The sequence below is a fragment of the Vigna unguiculata genome, chromosome 9 (assembly GCF_037176805.1).
Source record: "Vigna unguiculata cultivar grain cowpea cultivar isolate G323 ecotype 2 chromosome 9, ASM3717680v1, whole genome shotgun sequence".
NCBI lineage: Eukaryota > Viridiplantae > Streptophyta > Magnoliopsida > Fabales > Fabaceae > Vigna > Vigna unguiculata.
The window spans coordinates 28010883-28028520 of NC_140800.1; the positions used below are offsets into that span (position 1 = coordinate 28010883).

Here is a 17638-nt window from a genome sequence, read left to right on the forward strand (position 1 = left end):
GAATTAAATTAATTAAACATATAAAAAAATTAAGTGAAGAAATATTATTATTATTATTATTATTTTTAATTATTATGGGAATTGAAAATAGGTAGGAAAAGAATCTAAGATGGCTGTTACGACGGTTTACTTCTTTGAAGAGACAGCACCGCCACGACAGAGCTGTCTGTCCCAAAAGCTAAATCTTCTCTTTCCAACCAATCCTTCAAATTAATAATGATTGTTAAGGGTTTTTTTTTTCATTGAGTTTATATATAACTCAATAAAATTACTTTATAATATAAAATTTTTATTAATGTATAATATTTAATTATTTTTAAAAAAATAAATATTTCGAACGTAAAATTAACCACAATTTAATATCAATGACTCAATAACTTTGAACAAATCACATTATAATAATTTTTAATATTATTTTAATAACTAAATCTATATCAACTCGACTTTTCTTTTAAAAGTTTGTAATATAAAATTTGTATTTCGCATCATTTAGTATCAAATAATTATATACATAAAACATCAAATTGAAGCTTTACTTAATAAATCTAAACTGAGGATTACTCGGTGCTTATGATAACTGATTCTTCAATTTGCATCATATATTTATTTATGGTAGACATGTACATGTACTTGTTAATGGTATTTTAAAATAATTTACTAATACTTATTAATAAAATATTTAGTCTATTCAATAGTAACATTTTCATAATTACAATAATTTATAATTTTTTATATTAATAATTTTAATATATATTATTTAAATTTAAATTCACACATACAATAACAATTATATGTATTTTTTTAAGAATTATTATATATTTTTTAAGAATTATTATATAAATGTATTGACGTATCAGTGTGGTATTTGATACATATATTATATTCGTACTGTACATATATTATTCGTACATCATAAGTTTTGGGTATGTCAGTCATTTACTTCTATTTGTAATAGAATAATTCTAAGCTCTTCAACATTTTTACTATATTTTTATTTATTAAACAAATAAATGTTGAATAATTTTAAAATTTAAAATATTCAATATATTTAATTTTTTTTTTTGGATAAAAACACTAATAAGGTTTATACAGGTTGATATAACTCCATTGATTTGCATCCACTCACTCTTCCATGGATATTTTTTTCCTATCGTTTTCTTTCTCTTTTAACGAAATTTGTATTATTTATTCAGTCAATAAAGATTAATATTTAAGAGAGACGGAATTAGTTTCCAGTAAGATTGTATTTTGATGGAAGGGTTATCAATTTCATGCAGTTAAATAATATACTAACCATTTCAAAGTACATAACTAATTGCAGCAATTACTTTTTATGAAATTGTTTCGTCTTATTTTCTTTTAGCGTAATTTAAACAACTCTTGTATTATATATGTCAATCTTATTAATAATTTATTCTTATTGGGAAATTGGTTTATCAATTTTAGTGTACTCTTTATTCTAAACTACTTCTTTCATTATAAAATTCAAATACATAACAGCACTTATTGTTTAACCTTTGAATATAAATGAGTATGAAAATGGGTTGAGAAAAAGTATTGATGGGGACAAAAGTCGACCACCAAACATGATGATGCTTCGTTGCTCTCAGATTCCGCTCCTTCTTCCACCTGTCACTCCTTTCCAACCTCACCACGATAGATAAATAAATAAATTCAAATCTTCATTTCTCGATTCTTTTCCGTACACGTGCCATCCCTTTATTGTGAAGAAAATCACGCTACAAGTGTTTGAGCAATTTACTTTGAATTAGTCAATTTTTAGGTTTTGTTTTGTTGGAGAAAAAGGGACAATTTAAGAAGTTCTAGGATAAGAAGGCAACCTTGAAAGCTTAAAAGTTGCATATAGAATTTAAAACTACAGGTTCGTCCTTTTAACCAAGGAGAAGTTTAATATCATAATACATTAATTTCATCATAAAATGGGTCAATCCAATAAAAAGAAGATTCTTTAAATATTTTCGATACTTCCAATATTTTAATATCTAGAAACAACACGACCACAATACTCACATTATAATAAAGTGTGTTCTAATTAGAGTGTTAAAGACATTCGGGTCGGAGGAAATGCAAGACAACATCTTCAATCAAACAGTAATTGAATTGACAAAAATCATTTATTGAAAACACACACACCTTTAATAAACATTCCATGATCTCAAACATGGAAGCATTGTAGGTCCAGACCATAACCAAATCAATTAACGCACATTTCTTATGATCAAGTTTTTTTTTTTTTACTTCCCTCATATAACATGAAACTTGAACTTCCTAAACAGAACTTGGTTTCAACCGTCAATTTTCAACATTCATCTTCAAGATATTACACTTTCTAATTCCCATTTTAATAATGATTGTAATTAAACTGGAATTCAACAAAATCGAACTCACTAAGTTATGCTACCATGAATTTCTTCCGCTAGATACCAAGGTAGTTATATATTTTTTTTACATTTTATTTGGGATTGTCTATGTGTTATTTATTGATGTGTGACTTTTATATGTGTAATAGTTGGTTTGCAAAAAAGTTGTTTGAGATAAGACACATTATAATGATCGGAGAGAAATTTATAATTAACTTAGACAAAAGGAGTGCATATGCAAAAAATGGATGATCGTTGACATTCCTTGTTATTATTCATTGTCTCCATTTATGTTTTTAAATTTGAATGGAGTTAACTACATCCCTTAGTGGTTAAAAAACAATATATGAAGAAGCATATAACCCAATCATCTACCCATTATTACTTCTTACCCATACCACAAAATGAATATTTATTACAAATAAATTTTCACAAAAATAAAATTTAACTAAACAAAATTTCATAAATATAACCTTGTAGTTAGGACAACTCCAAAATTGTTTCCCATCGTTCTTAGTAGTTCTAATTGTTATCAAAACTCCATCATCTCTACATTTGCATATGGGTGTTACCCCTAAACCCTTATTCCCACCACCATGAGGGAACTACAATTGTTTTGCATCCTCCAACCATTATAGTTGCAAAAGGAAGACGATTGGAATCAGGACATATGTGAAGAATAGAAACAATATATGGTAAAAAGCAAAAGAGAACAATCTAAGGATGAATAAAAGCAAACCATGTGAACATAATAGGGGAAATGAGGAGTACAAACACAACAATGTCCATAAAAAGAAGCAATGTTGCCACATGTTCCTCTACAATTCAAGTTCAATGTTAACTAATATGTTATGTGTCTATTTTAGCCTGCAAAGTCATTATGATTTAACATTGTGTTTGTTTCTACATTTGCCATTGTTCATGAGTGAGTGGGAGAACGGATATGCAAATGGGTTACATGTTTGTTTCAAATGATTTAATTAGATTTGAGAACGATGATACCCCTTGAGCCCATCCGCACAAATTAGAGAGATGTGTGAGTACTTATTGTTCATGCATAGTAGAAAGACAAAAATAACTCTCCTTTATTTTGAATAAATCTAGCCAACATATTCTTGAACCATGCAATGTAACCACAAGTAAAGATTCCATGCGCATGAATAGGGAAGATTCTTATGCATTATGTTGATTTGACTACAGAGGGGGGGAGAGATGAGTAGGTGGTTATATTAAAATGCCATGAATGTGGACATTGAGTGCATTAATTTACGATAGAAAACTCCTATATAAGCTTAGTACATAGGTCATTTTCGAAGAGAAGTGGTGTTGGAGTGCAACATTGCTAAGGTAAGAAGTTTGATCTCCCATTTCTTCCACTATTGTTCTTCGTACTCGCGAAGCATGCATACCATGCATGTATTGATTTTGTTTGTTTCCATGGGTGGGAGGGAATGTAGGAGGGTTTAAATACATTTTAGGGAGAAGGAATCCAATCTTTGCTAAGAAAAAATAGAGGGAGAAAAGGATTTTATGTGTGATAATGGGATTAGGTGCTTGGGTTGGAAAACGTCTTTTGGTTTGTGTGTGCATGCGATGTTTGTGGTTGAAGGTTTTTCATCTTTCCTTAATATGTGTTGTGCTTTCATGTAGGGTGTGTGTCGTGCTTGTTCCTTGTGGTTGTTGTTCGTGTTGGTTAGTGATGTTGAATGGGTTGTGGTGGTCGTTGATGATGAGGTGCTGATTTGGGGTGTTGATTTGAGGTGGTTGTTGCTGGTTTCAGGTTCTAGTGAAAAGGTTAGTGCTACTTGTGAGACCCAGGAAGAATTTGGAATATCTTAGGTAAAATTTAAAAGTGATTGATAATTTAGTATGGATCTATAACAAGTTATTTTAGTCATGAGGAAAGACTAATTTAATTAAAGGAGTGATTAAAGTTGTTATTTATCTAATTTAACGAATTATGGTTTGTGGAGTATTTAGTGTTTTAATACTTATAATGCATGTTATATCATGTGATGGCATGTAGCCTAGTGGTGGAAATTGTGTGCAATGTGTTCAGGTGCGGGGTTTGAACTTGGTTGGTCGAATTTTGCCTTGTGTGTTGGTTTTAAATTCAAATTTTTTCTCCTTTAAGGAGTAGGGCCCACATAACATGAATTGGTTTTCTTTTTTTCAGTCACGTATATGCACGCTGCATGATATATTGTTTAAATGCTGCATCATTTTTTTTACGCTGCATCATATTTTGTTCAATCTTTTATTTTTATTTTTCTATCTTTTGAATTGTGATTTAAATAATACAAAGGGCAAGAGAAATAAATTCAAATTTAGAGAATCTTAACTGAAATATTTGGTGGGATTAGATAAGGCCAAACCCTATAAGGTTTTAGGGGGAAGAATTAGGAAGGAGAGAGAGAGCAGAGAACAAGGGTGCAGTTTCGGGAGTGGCTATGGTAGAGAAGGAAAACGCTGCAAAGAGATACCTTAGGTAGGGGAAGTTTTACCTTATTTCTTCTCTTTATTTTGTATTGATTTGTGCATGATTTTGAACCTATATTGAATCATTTGTGTATGGTGGTGTTGTGTTTTATTTTCTGATGCATAAATCTATATCATTGTTGTTTTTCGTGCTTGGCCTGGTTTGGGGTGTGTTATGTGTGTGCTGCAGGCGCTTTGTGATGGGTTCTGAATGTAGTCTCCCATATATCATGTTGCAATAGTTTTTGTTCATGGAGTCGTTGACATCACGAGTATGTTTTCACGTTGTAGGGTGTAGGGTTTTAAGGGTTCACAGGGTTATTCTTTTTCTTTCTTCTTTTGGCTTGGCCTTTTCCCGTAAATGCTAGAGAATCAAATATTGAATGCGGGTGGCACAAACCCACATATTTACTTTTGTTTTATTACTCCAGACATGCAGTGCAGTATGTATTCCGCTCTTTCTTCGTGTTGGAGTGTTTGGTTTCCCTCACAATTTTGATCATGCATGTTTTTCATGCACATGGATATGTATATGCTTAGTGGTTGTGTAAAGGAGCCAAGGTCATGTGAGGTTCTTGTTTGGAACGAGGTACAACGAGATGGGTGTTTCTACAAATGTTAACACTGCCAAGGATTTATGAACCAAGGATTTATGAACCCATGTAACATTCTCTTTTTTGTGTATTTTGATTAGATGATTGGGGTAGGTTTTATTTGACTTTCATCACTATGATAGTTCATTGGTTTTGGATGATGCCTGGTAGAAGTCTTAACTCTTTAACAATTTCACATCTCATGTTAGTCAACTTGGTGGAAGGCTCTTTAAGGTCACGTGTGATATTGTGCATGAATCGTGGGAATGTTGTAGTGGTAAGCGTGAGGATTCCAAAAGGCCATGGACCATATATGTTTTTTTTTTCTTTCCATTTACGATGCAACCCACTTTAGGGTGGTAAATTGCCAAGTTTCCTGTTTCGTTGTTTTGGTGCAACAATTATTATATTGTTTTTCTTCACTTTTGCTACCTTAAATGGGTTCACGGGTTAGCTTATTTGGTTTTTTTATCTTTCTATTCTCTTTCACGTGAACATAAGCTGTGAGTTTTCTCTTTCTTCCTTTCCATTATTTTTCATATAAAGGCATGTGCTTCTTTTTCATTCACGTTGCTGCAGTGGTTTTCTGTCATGGATTAGTTTTTCTCTTCCATCCTTTTTCTTAGTTCTTTCACGTCAAGATGAATGTAGTGCAGGTTTAACCATTGTTTATTTAGTGTAGCATGTGAGATGATGCATGAGTAGGGTCCACATGTAAATACACTTACTTTCTCCTATTGTAAGGTTTATTTTGGCATTTTTTTGTGGACCACAGTGCAATCCATGAGGTTTAACTTTGGAATAGGTGTTGTTGGAATATTTGGTTGGTGCATGTTTTCTATTTTTCTTTCACGAAAATGCATGGGTTACGTGAATTCAGGGGTACATGATTTCTTGGCTATATTTCATACATTGATGTGATGGTGTGTATGTGTTATGGAACTATTGTTATGCATAATGTGGTGGTGTGTATTTTGTTGGCAATCTATAACTATGATGTGGTGCATGTTGAGAGTGTTTTGCCTTTCTTAAAGACTCTTGGTGGAACTAAGTGTTGTGTGAGGTTTTCCGTACCTAGGAACTCAGTGGTGACTCTTTCGTTTGTGTGAAGTAGTGAAAAAGGGTCCTCTTCGCCTGTGTGAAACAGTGGTAGAGGATTGGTTTGAGTGTTGTACTCTCTCACCTGTGTGAAGCAGTGGAGAAGGGAAAGATGTTTCACCTCATTTCAGCTCGTTGCAAGTATAGTGCCCGATGTGCCCGATGTGCGATGCATCGACGTTTTTACTCATAATTCCTTGAGGAATAAGGGAAACAATCTGGTTGCGATAGTGGGACACATCGAACCATCTGTTCTAGGAAACTAGATGTTGTTGTGGGGTGAGAGGACGCGAAAAATCAAAGCTTAATTATAATCACTATGTTTGAAGATTTTAGATGAAAATGATGCTATGTTTGTTTGGTATGATTGTTTGGATTTTGGGGTTTGTGTGTTCAAACCAATGATTGATTGTGGTCATAATTCTTATGTACTTGAATGTGACGTTGAGTATTATTGGACATGTTTTATTTATGAATTTCTTTTGTGAATATCATTGTTTATGGTTAGTTTACCCCTATTTGTTTGTTTGTGTGTTTGTTGCATGTGTGATGATTGTATAACGTGTGCGTTATACGGGAGTAGATGGTAATGTAGATGTTTCTGATATGAAGTAGATTGTAGAGAGAATGGAATGGACTCGGGGGTTTATTATTTCTTTAGTTGATTTCAATCAAACAATGAAGACTGCGGAAATTTCTTTTGTTTTCTTGTATTTAATTGGAACTTTGTTTTTTATTATTACTATTATCGATGAAAGTTTTGGATTACCTATTTACATTAAAAATTATAAGTTTTTTTAGTGTCTTTTTGTGATATAATTGTTTCACTTTTAAACAAAAGGAGCGATGATAGCTTCTTGTGAAATCCTAAATTTGGAGTGTTACACTACTTTCAGTCAACAAATAAACTTGGTATGTGAATTCATTTGGTATATCTGTGGAGAGTAAAATATGTTGATTTTAATTGTTTAATATGGCATGATAATATTTAGTTTGTTGGTTGGTTTGACGATATGCTTATATTGTATCAAGAAAGATAGAAAGAGAAAATAGAAAATGTGTTATGTGGTCTTAATTCTATTTCTATTGTATCAGAAACAGTTTTATAATTTTATAAATTGGCAGAATTTAATTTAATTTCATTTAGGTTTAAGAATATATGGTATTTTTAATTTAGTTAAATTAATTTTAAACAACGGAAAAAGTTCATATTAATGTTTATATATAGTTGCATTTTATTAGAATTAAATTTAAGTATTTTATTATTTATAATGTGAATAATTATATTTTAGATTAGTTGCATGGGTGTGGGTGTGGGTGGGTGAATTAAGGATGTTGACATGGAAGAAGAAACAAAGTTTTCATCTATCAATGATGATGATTTCATACACGATATTGTAGGTGTAGATTTTAATATTATTCTACACTTAAAAGAATAATTACAATTGAGGACAAAAGTTAACATGATGATAATGGGTTGCATTATTAGGTATGCATTACATATACTTAATTTGAGTTTAGTAACTACAAATACAATTAGAGACTTAGTGCTTGAGAAAGAGCGTCATTGCGAGCAACTAATGTCGTATTTAGTTCATACTAATCAATGTTGCAACATCATTTGCATGGGATTGAAGGCGTTTATTAATTTATGCCATCGGTTAAGGGCAACTGGGTTTGTTAAGGATGCCTTTCAATCAACGGTGGAGGAACAAGTTGCTAAATTTATGCACATCATTGGACATAATGTGAAGAATCGAAATGTATCATTTTTCTTTCATTGATCGGGGAGAAACTATTGGTAGGCACTTTCACAATGTGTTGAATGCAGTCTTAATGTTGGAATCATAAATTTTAGTTCAATCACAAGGCAACACTACAAAAAAAGTGAACATTTGTGACGGTTAAAATTACAAATTTTAACGGTTATAAACCGTCACAAATGAAATTTTTGACGGTTTAAAAAACCATCAAAATTACGCATGTCAAAAATAGATTTTGACAAGAAAAATCTAACCGCTGGTATTACTGTCAAAAACGAAAAAGAAATTACTAGCAGTCAAAAACCGCTACAAAATTTACTTCTATTTTTTTATATTTTATCATATTTTGACGATTAACAACCGCCACAAAACATATCAGATTTTGACGGTTAAAAACCGCCACAAAATATATATCACATTTGTTACAGTTAAAAACCGCTACAAAATATATCACATTTTGACAATTAAAAACTGCCACAAATCAGATAACATAAATCAGATACATTTAAGCTCATCTTTCAAGTATTCCTTTTTAGAACTTTTTTAATCTCTTTTCACTATGTTACTATTTTTCTTTATATAAGTCCACACATAAAGGGATAACCAACCACATGACCATTTGAGATTCTCATTTCACACATGAATCAAAATTTCCTTACATAAAACTAACTAAAAAATAAAGATAATCACACAAAGGGTTGTTCTGATATATATCATATATAATGTGTACTTTACAACTATTGTAGGATAATGATGTTGATATATAACTAGGGATGGCAACGGGACGGGGCGAGGACGGGTTTCCCTATCCCATACTCATCTCCGCATAAAAAATTCATCCCCATCCCCATACCCAAACCCAACGGGTATCAAACTTTTGTCCCATCCCCATCCCCAACGGGTAACGGGTATAATCTCGTACCCATACCCGTACCCGTGTTCTAACTATTTCAATATTAATTTTTATAAAAGAACAAAAATTACGATAAAGAAAACATAATATTATCAAATATTCAATATTAGGAGGATGATTATTTCTTCCATATCAAATACTTTGAAATAAATTATAATTGTCTACATTTTAGAGTAGAATATCAAATAAAATTTCATGAGAACCAAAACATTTATTAAATTTGCAAACTACAACATTGATGAAACTTAGTTGATAAAATTAAAAAATATTTCAAAAAAATATAAAAGGAAAAATAAAATTCAAATTAAAATATATTTTAAATGTTTGTTTACTTCAATCTTTTAAATTCTAATGAATCTCTTTTTTATAGACTAATAAAAGTTATAATACATCACTTGATCAAAATGAAACAAAGAACAAATAATAAACATAATAATAAAATTTTGACATAGATTTTATATCTTTTGAACTTCAATATATGTTGGATAGTGACAAATAAATATTCATAGCAATTACATTAAATTTTTATATTGTAGTAAATAAAATTTATTTATACAATTAAAGTGAAAAAATTATAGTATGATTAATAATGAGTTATAAAATAACAAATAATTAGATAGAATATATCAAAATATTATTTTACATGATGAAAATAAACAATAAATAAAAATATTAAAAAATTAACAAATGTGTGTTTTAGAAATAATTTGAGAGACTATTGAAAGAAATTGCACAAAGGAAATCAAATGTATAATTAAGGTATGATAAGATGAAAAATACCTTAGAGAACTAATTATTAAATTATGTTTGAAGTGGTTAAAATTAAATATAAATATCATTAGTGACCAAAAAATTTGTCATTAAATTACAAATAAATTAGTAATTAAATTGGTCACTAAATCAAGTACCAATTCGATCATTGAATCGGTCACTAATTTAATCACTAATTCAGACAATAAATCAATTACTACCACCAATGACGAAAAATAGTGACTGATATGGGTTAATGACTAAATCAGTCACTATTTCATGTTTTTCTTGTAGTGAATTATCATATACTATTCCTAAATATCATTATATATATATATATATATATATATATATATAACTTTAACCACTTCAAACATAATTTAAAGTGAAAAAATTACAGTATGATTAATAATGAATTATAAAATAAAAAATAATTAGATAGAATATATCAAAATATTTTTTTACATGATGAAAATAAACAATAAATAAAAATATTAAAAAACTAACAAATGTGTGTTTTAGAAATAATTTGAGAGACTATCGAAAGAAATCGCACAAAGAAAATCAAATGTATAATTAAAGTATGATAAGATGAAAAATATCTTAGAGAACTAAGAAAACTTTTCAAATATCAACATATATACTCAATAGTTGAAAAATAACGAAAATTATTTTAATGAAACAAAAGAGTTCTTCAGATTAAATCAAAAATAATAATAATAATAATAAGTAAATAATTTTTTTATATTACCTTAAATTGAGAGTATAAACATTCTCATGTGAAAGAAAAATATATAATAAATAAAAATATTAAAAAATAATAGAAATATTCAAATGTGAGACATACTTTTTTTTTAATTAACATACATCATTTTAACATAATTACATAAAGGTTATGATAAGATAAAAAATATATTGGAGATGCAAATGAGTTTCAACAAACCAAATAATTAAAATAAATAAAAAATAGAATATATATATATATATATATATATATATAGGGTTACTTCATTAATTATGAATATTTTAATAATTTAAACGAGAATGGAGATATGGCGGGGACGGGTATTATGGCGGGGATATGTACATCCCCATACCCATCCCCATACCCAACTGAAAAAGTTGGGGATTCCCCATACCCATACCCATACCCAGTCAATGCGGGGATTCCTCGTCAAAACGGGGACGGGTTCGGGCAATACCCACGGGGACGGGTTTATTTGTCATCTCTATATATAACCTATACAAGAGGATAAATAAGTATAAAGTGTGATTGAAGAACTTGATACAAGCTGACGAAATGAAATGATAACTTTCTTTCCTATATATGTCTATAAACAGTAGATGGTGTTTATAGAAAAAAGGCCACATGCATTTAAATTTGAAGTATTTTCCTATTTACATACTGTTGGTTCATCGATTTCGCATCTCTACAAAAGCACATCTACTGCGATATTCATGAAGTTCTCTGTAAAGGTACTCATTAGTGGCCTCAAGCCAAGCAATCCTTTCCTTAAGACATCATCTGCATAATTAAATTGCTTTCAGTTTTCGTTACAAATGATGATAGTATATTATCATGCAGAGCTAATATGTATGGTATGGATACTATATGATATATAATATAACCAATAGATATATAGTATATCGGTGATAAATAGAGAGACACTATTGTAAAACAAGCTTACACTTCAATCAATAACCCTAAAATCTTCATCTAAGTGAAATAATTCCAAATACAACCTTTTTGGCTCTGTAAATCACCATGCAGCTTTCACTTTTCAGTAATAATGAAAAGTCTATTACTTTGTTTTTCCATCCTAATTTTTCTTGCCTTTCCTCCTTAATCCTTTTCTAAGCTTGACGAGATTTTATAAATTATGGACATAGGAAAATTAACCATCACCAATTAGAATGCTCATTCAATATTTTATTGTATATATATATAAGATTTACCTGCACTTGTAATTGTAGTGACTTCAAATATTCAATTGCTTCATCCAACATTGAAGCTTTGTCAGACTATCAAATTTAGAAAACAAATAAAGCTTAGAATAGTATGTTAAACACAAGCAATACAAAGCTCAGAATCCAAAAAAAAAAAAATTAAAGAACTTACTTTTTTTGTCATCAAATTCAGAACATCGGTCCTTAAAGGTACATTTTTTATTTGAAGTCCTTCTTTTGGAATGCCATCTAAAGACACATTATAATCAGTATTTAGAGTTATAAATTACTTTGTATCATCATATAATTGTACATAGATGGTTAAGATTATTTTTCATCAAAACTCATGTGAATAACTAGTGGTAACCGGCCAAAAAACTGTAAGAATTGAGTACAATCAAATATCAAGGATTTGAAAAAAGTCTTATCTTTCTCATGAAATCTCAAGAGCAAAGATGTAGACATTCAGACATAAGAGTAATTCTTGACACATCTAACAACATTAGATAAAAATAAAAATAAAAATAATTCTTGAATCAAAATAACCAAAAGGTTTCAAATCACAAATAAAAATAAATAAATTTTATTTGTTGTTCAAGTTATTCATACTCTTATAGGATATACACAAACTATATTACAAGCAATTAGCAGGATATCAAAACAGGATGATTAATTTCTAATATGGTAATCAAAGTTGTGATTTGCATTACCTGAAAAAGCTTTTGCCCAACCTGAATCACAAATTGTTGTCGTGGGTTTAAGTCCATATGGTTAATATTTTTACTCAATGGTTGAAGCAGGTTGATAGCACCAAGAAAAGTTAATGTTGAAACCTGAACAAAGACTAAATGGATTTATATTTCAATTATGGCAATCTTGTAGTTTGTAAAACAACAGTAGTAGAATTAGAATGTTTACCAAATAAAGAGTACTCTTCATCCTTGAAGCTGGTGTAGATTGTGTTGCAATGGCTGAACCAAGCAAGCTCTCTTGTATTGAATCTAAAGCGGTAATAGATGCCATTTTCAATGCTAAGATGGATCTCGTTGTTGGAGTGTGACTCTTAGACAAATATCTTGCTGACCTATGAACTCAAAATAAAGAGTACACTAAATTACAGATTATAAATTTCTTTGGTTGGGAAAGAAAAGCCAACTAGAACTCATTGTGGGAAAAAATGTGCTTATTCACTTCACATTAACACAAAAGAAACCATGCATAAAGACCAAGCCAAAGAGAAAGAAGACAAATATCAATGAATCCTCAGCATTTTGTTCAGGAAATTCTTTAAAAGAAAAGATAATAAATCATTCAATCAAAAGAAATTTAGAGATCATAGTGGTTAACAACCTGTTGGAACCAGATATTTGAATTTCAAACTAAGAAATCTTAGATAAAATGTCTAGCACTTTTCAAACACAACCCAAGATTAAGGGAATCCAATATGTTTCTTTAAACTGAACACATCAGGAGAATGAAGTTGACCATGAAGATAGAGCATTTTGCATTTTTTTAATAGATTTTATTGAGAAAGAATAGTTACTTGTAGAATAATTCCCTTCCGGTACCAATTCTTTAAGGACATGCTGGAAGAGGAATAGGAGAACTCGAGTGGCACTTCTATTTAAATTTTCAAATTTAATACTCTGTTGTTCAGCATCACCAGCCTTTTCCCCTTATTCAGATTTTGTGAATGTCTCAACCTGCTCATGTTTAGAATGCTAAAATACAATACAATACCAAAATGATAGAGTATCTAAACTTGTCTAGAGTTTCTCAAAATCTTGTCTTGAGTTTGATAAACTCGTCTAACCTCACAAACTATTAGAGAAAATAAACTTCAATTTTAACATGGTACTAAGAAAATGATAAAACTTTATTTTGTCATCTACATGATGTGGTTCAATAAAAGGGTTGACAGGGCACATTTAATAAAGTTACTCACAACAGCCTATTATTCCTCATTAAGTTATTATGACTCCCACAGATCCATAAACATGCTTCCTGTTATATTGTTAAAAGAGAACTAAAACTCTAATTTCTCCTACTTTTTATATTGTTACTATTGAAAAATTTTGAGACATGCATCATGGGATTCCCCTAACAAGTTTAAAAGGCTGCTAGACTTAAATTGGAAATCTGCAAGGTTCATAGAATGAATTTCATTAACCAACATTTATAAAAATTACTTTGCTTCTCAATGAAAATGCAATGACATGTTTAAGACTTTAGTGAACTTAATTTAAATCACATGAGGGATGAACACATACTAGTAGCATAATGAGATGAGGTATTCAAACTTACAAGTAATCGAATCCACTTTATGTTTCTAAAATCTCGTCAGAGCCAATCTGCATTCTTTCCTTCATGTATATAGTCAATTTCTTAACGTAGAATACTACAAAGTAGCATGTGAAACACTATAAATTATAGAAAGCATTGAAATAATAGAGTAATGAAGAGAAGGTGAAATTACTGATATGAAAGAACATAATTATAAGATGAATTATAATTTATTGGACAAATGAATTATAAGACTAATGAAAAAACTTTGAGCTTCAAATAAAAAAATGAGAAATCCACTCATGATGTGTTAAGATAATAACTACACTATAATGTAAACTACAAAGAGTAACATCAAGCTTTCAAGGATTCACATGTCCACATTCATGATTCACACTTGAGGGGGTCTGTGACTTCTTTCATCATGGTGTATGATTTTTTAAGACTTTAGAAACACCATAATAGCTAGAAATGAAGATTAATCATAGTTTTGGTGGCTTGTTGAGTTCTCTGCAAAAAACTCTATGCAAGTTTGTTTCAAAACAAGCACAGGATATCATGGCAAATTCAAATAAAACATTGTTACATTCAAATATTCTTCAAGCTGGTATTAGACCTCTTTTACAAAGAACTTGCCATAGCAGTATAAGCTCAATTTTTTAAACCATATAAGAATCCATACATGAAGTAACATAGATAATAAAATGATATCATAATTTTCAAATACTTCATCAAGAATAATATCAACTTGATCTTCAAGAGCCTCAATTTCTTCGATGGCATAAGGGTCCATACATGAACTAGGAGATGTAGCGATGAGGGAGACTGGGCGGTGAGTGGTGTCGCCGTTGTGGTGAAGATCTTAATCTTGTTGGCGATAGTAGAAGTGGTGATCGACGAGTGAGGAAGATTACGGTGAAAAAGAAGCTTTGAAAAATAAAACACCCACTAATTAAGTTTAAAATAATATAATTGACAGATTGTGACGGTTAAAGAAAAATATCAGAAATAAAAATATTTTTAGCGGTTTATTTAACCGCTACAAATTGATCGTCAATAAAAAATAATTTTTTTGTAGTGCAACCAAGTTTATCCATATGTCCAAAACAATAGTCATTTTTATCCATACTTTAAGGTAACATTTTATGACCAAATAAAATTGTTATTGTGTGATAGAAACTACCATTAGTTTAAGCATTATTTTTGTTAAATATGATTGTTCATTGATGGAACTCATGTACGAGTAAATATTCCAAGATCGGAAGCAATAAGATATAAAGGTAAGAAAGATTGGTACACCCAAAATGTATTTGTGACTTGTGATTTTAACATGAAGTTCACATATGTACTAGTTAGGTGGTAGGGAACAATTTATGATTCAAGAATTTTGACGGATGCATTGATTACAGAGGACCCATTGGTCATTCCAAGAGGTAAATGATTTACATTAGCTAATATCGTCACTGGTTACACATCATGTAAAAATTAGTTGTACTACATACAATTGGACTTTTATGTAGAAAAATATTACCTTGGAGATGCAAGATTTATGTTGAAACGAAATATAACTACACCATATAGAGGTGTTAGGTACTACTTGAAAGAGTACAGCAGAATGGGTCCCCAAAATCCTCGCGAGTTGTTCAATCATCGTCATTCATCTTTGAGAAATGTTATAGAAAGGACATTTGGTGTGTTAAAAAATGATTTGCCATTATAGTTAGTGGAACATAACCTCATTATTCTTTCGATACAATGACAAAAATAGTGTTGGCATGTTGCATTCTTCACAACTTCCTACGAGGGGTAGACAATGATGAATCATCACTTGAAGAAGTCGACCGAGGGTTGATGGAAGAAGATGAAGATGACTCAATTAATCAAGTTCATGAAGTTGACTATAGACGTGATTGTAACATTAGGGATGAAATAGAAAATCAAATGTGGAGAGATTATGAGGTTAATTGATGTGTTTGAAAACTTTTTGTAGTAATGGAATTGTATGAACATTAAGTATTTTATCATGAATATGCATTTGGTTTCCCATGGCTATATGTTTATTTTGTTTATATCATTGCACAATTTCTTTTCTTTACATAGGTGATGATGAATAGGGGAAAAGGTATTGCAACAAACTTATTTCTTGTCTTTCGTGAATTCACTAAATGGACGGAGGATATGGACCTTTGATTGTTGTTAGCTATGGTGGATGAAGCTCAAATGGGTAATAAGGTGGATGGCAGTTGGACGTCACAAGCATACAATAACATTCTCGACCATCTGCACGAATCTGGTTTAGTTGGATTAAACAAAAATAATATAAAAAACAATCAAAAGGTGTGTAAGGATAAATCACGTGAGGTTCATGACTTATTTAGTAGATTAAGTGGATTCGCTTAGAATGACTCTACATAGCGTTTTGATGCTAAAGATGAAGTTTGAAGTGATTTGATCAAGGTAATCATTGTCATATTAACCTAAGACTAAAGTCAAACTAAATGAAACATTAAGGATGCATGTTGTCCTTGACATTATTATGTGCCATATTTAATTTTAGGCTAAGCCCAGCGTTGAAAAATGGAAGGTTAATTCAATCAAGCATTATGATTTAATGGAGGAGTTATGAGGATCTGATTCTACAATAGGACACAAATGTTGCACCGCCCAGAGAGTACGACAATAAGTTTAAAGGCAAATGGAAGATGTGGACCTCAATAATTAGATGGATTACATCCCTAAGTCACCTCTAGTTTAAGAAGCTCCTCAACCAACACCTTTATCACCTCTTCACGTGGATCCATATAGTCTTGGACTGACTCCATGGGTGCCATCAACACCTTCAGTTCTATCTGGTGGTACATCATCAAGTGGAAGGTATAAAAGAAAATCTCCCATGGTTGATGTCGTTGATTCACAATTTGTGTCGCTCACACTAGACTAGATGGATTCATGGAACATTGTGGGAGGATAAATGCTCACTGTCAAAAATTATCTACTTGCGTTGAATGACAAGTGGTGGCATATGAAGAACAGGTGGTTGTAGTTAAACAACGAAATGACATTTTCTGTCGATCTTCCACATTCCAATATGTAGAGAACGATATCTGGGAAATGTTAGTAGCCATGAACATACCAAATGATCAGGTCATGGAAAAGTGTTATGACTTCGTGTGTGTGAACCCTTCCCTTGTTAAATGTCTCAAGGGAATGAAAGCCTCATGTCACTGGAACAAGTTGTATAAGATCATGACAGCTAGGGTTGTGGTTTAGGAGGCGGTGCTTAAAATTTGTCTTTGTACCGATTAACTATATGTAGTATTTTATGGTCTTCATTCGTACCTTGACAATTTAGTACTATGGGTATGTTGCATGAACTGTTTTATTTTGTTTTTATTTAACATGCTTGACACAATATACATGTTTTAATGCATA

General features: G+C 30.7%; 1 pseudogene; it reads left to right on the forward strand.

Moving 5' to 3' along the window:
• Positions 1 to 8130: 8130 nt before the first annotated feature.
• LOC146883851 (uncharacterized) lies at positions 8131 to 16174 on the forward strand (annotated as a pseudogene).
• The last annotated feature ends 1464 nt before the right edge of the window (positions 16175 to 17638 follow it).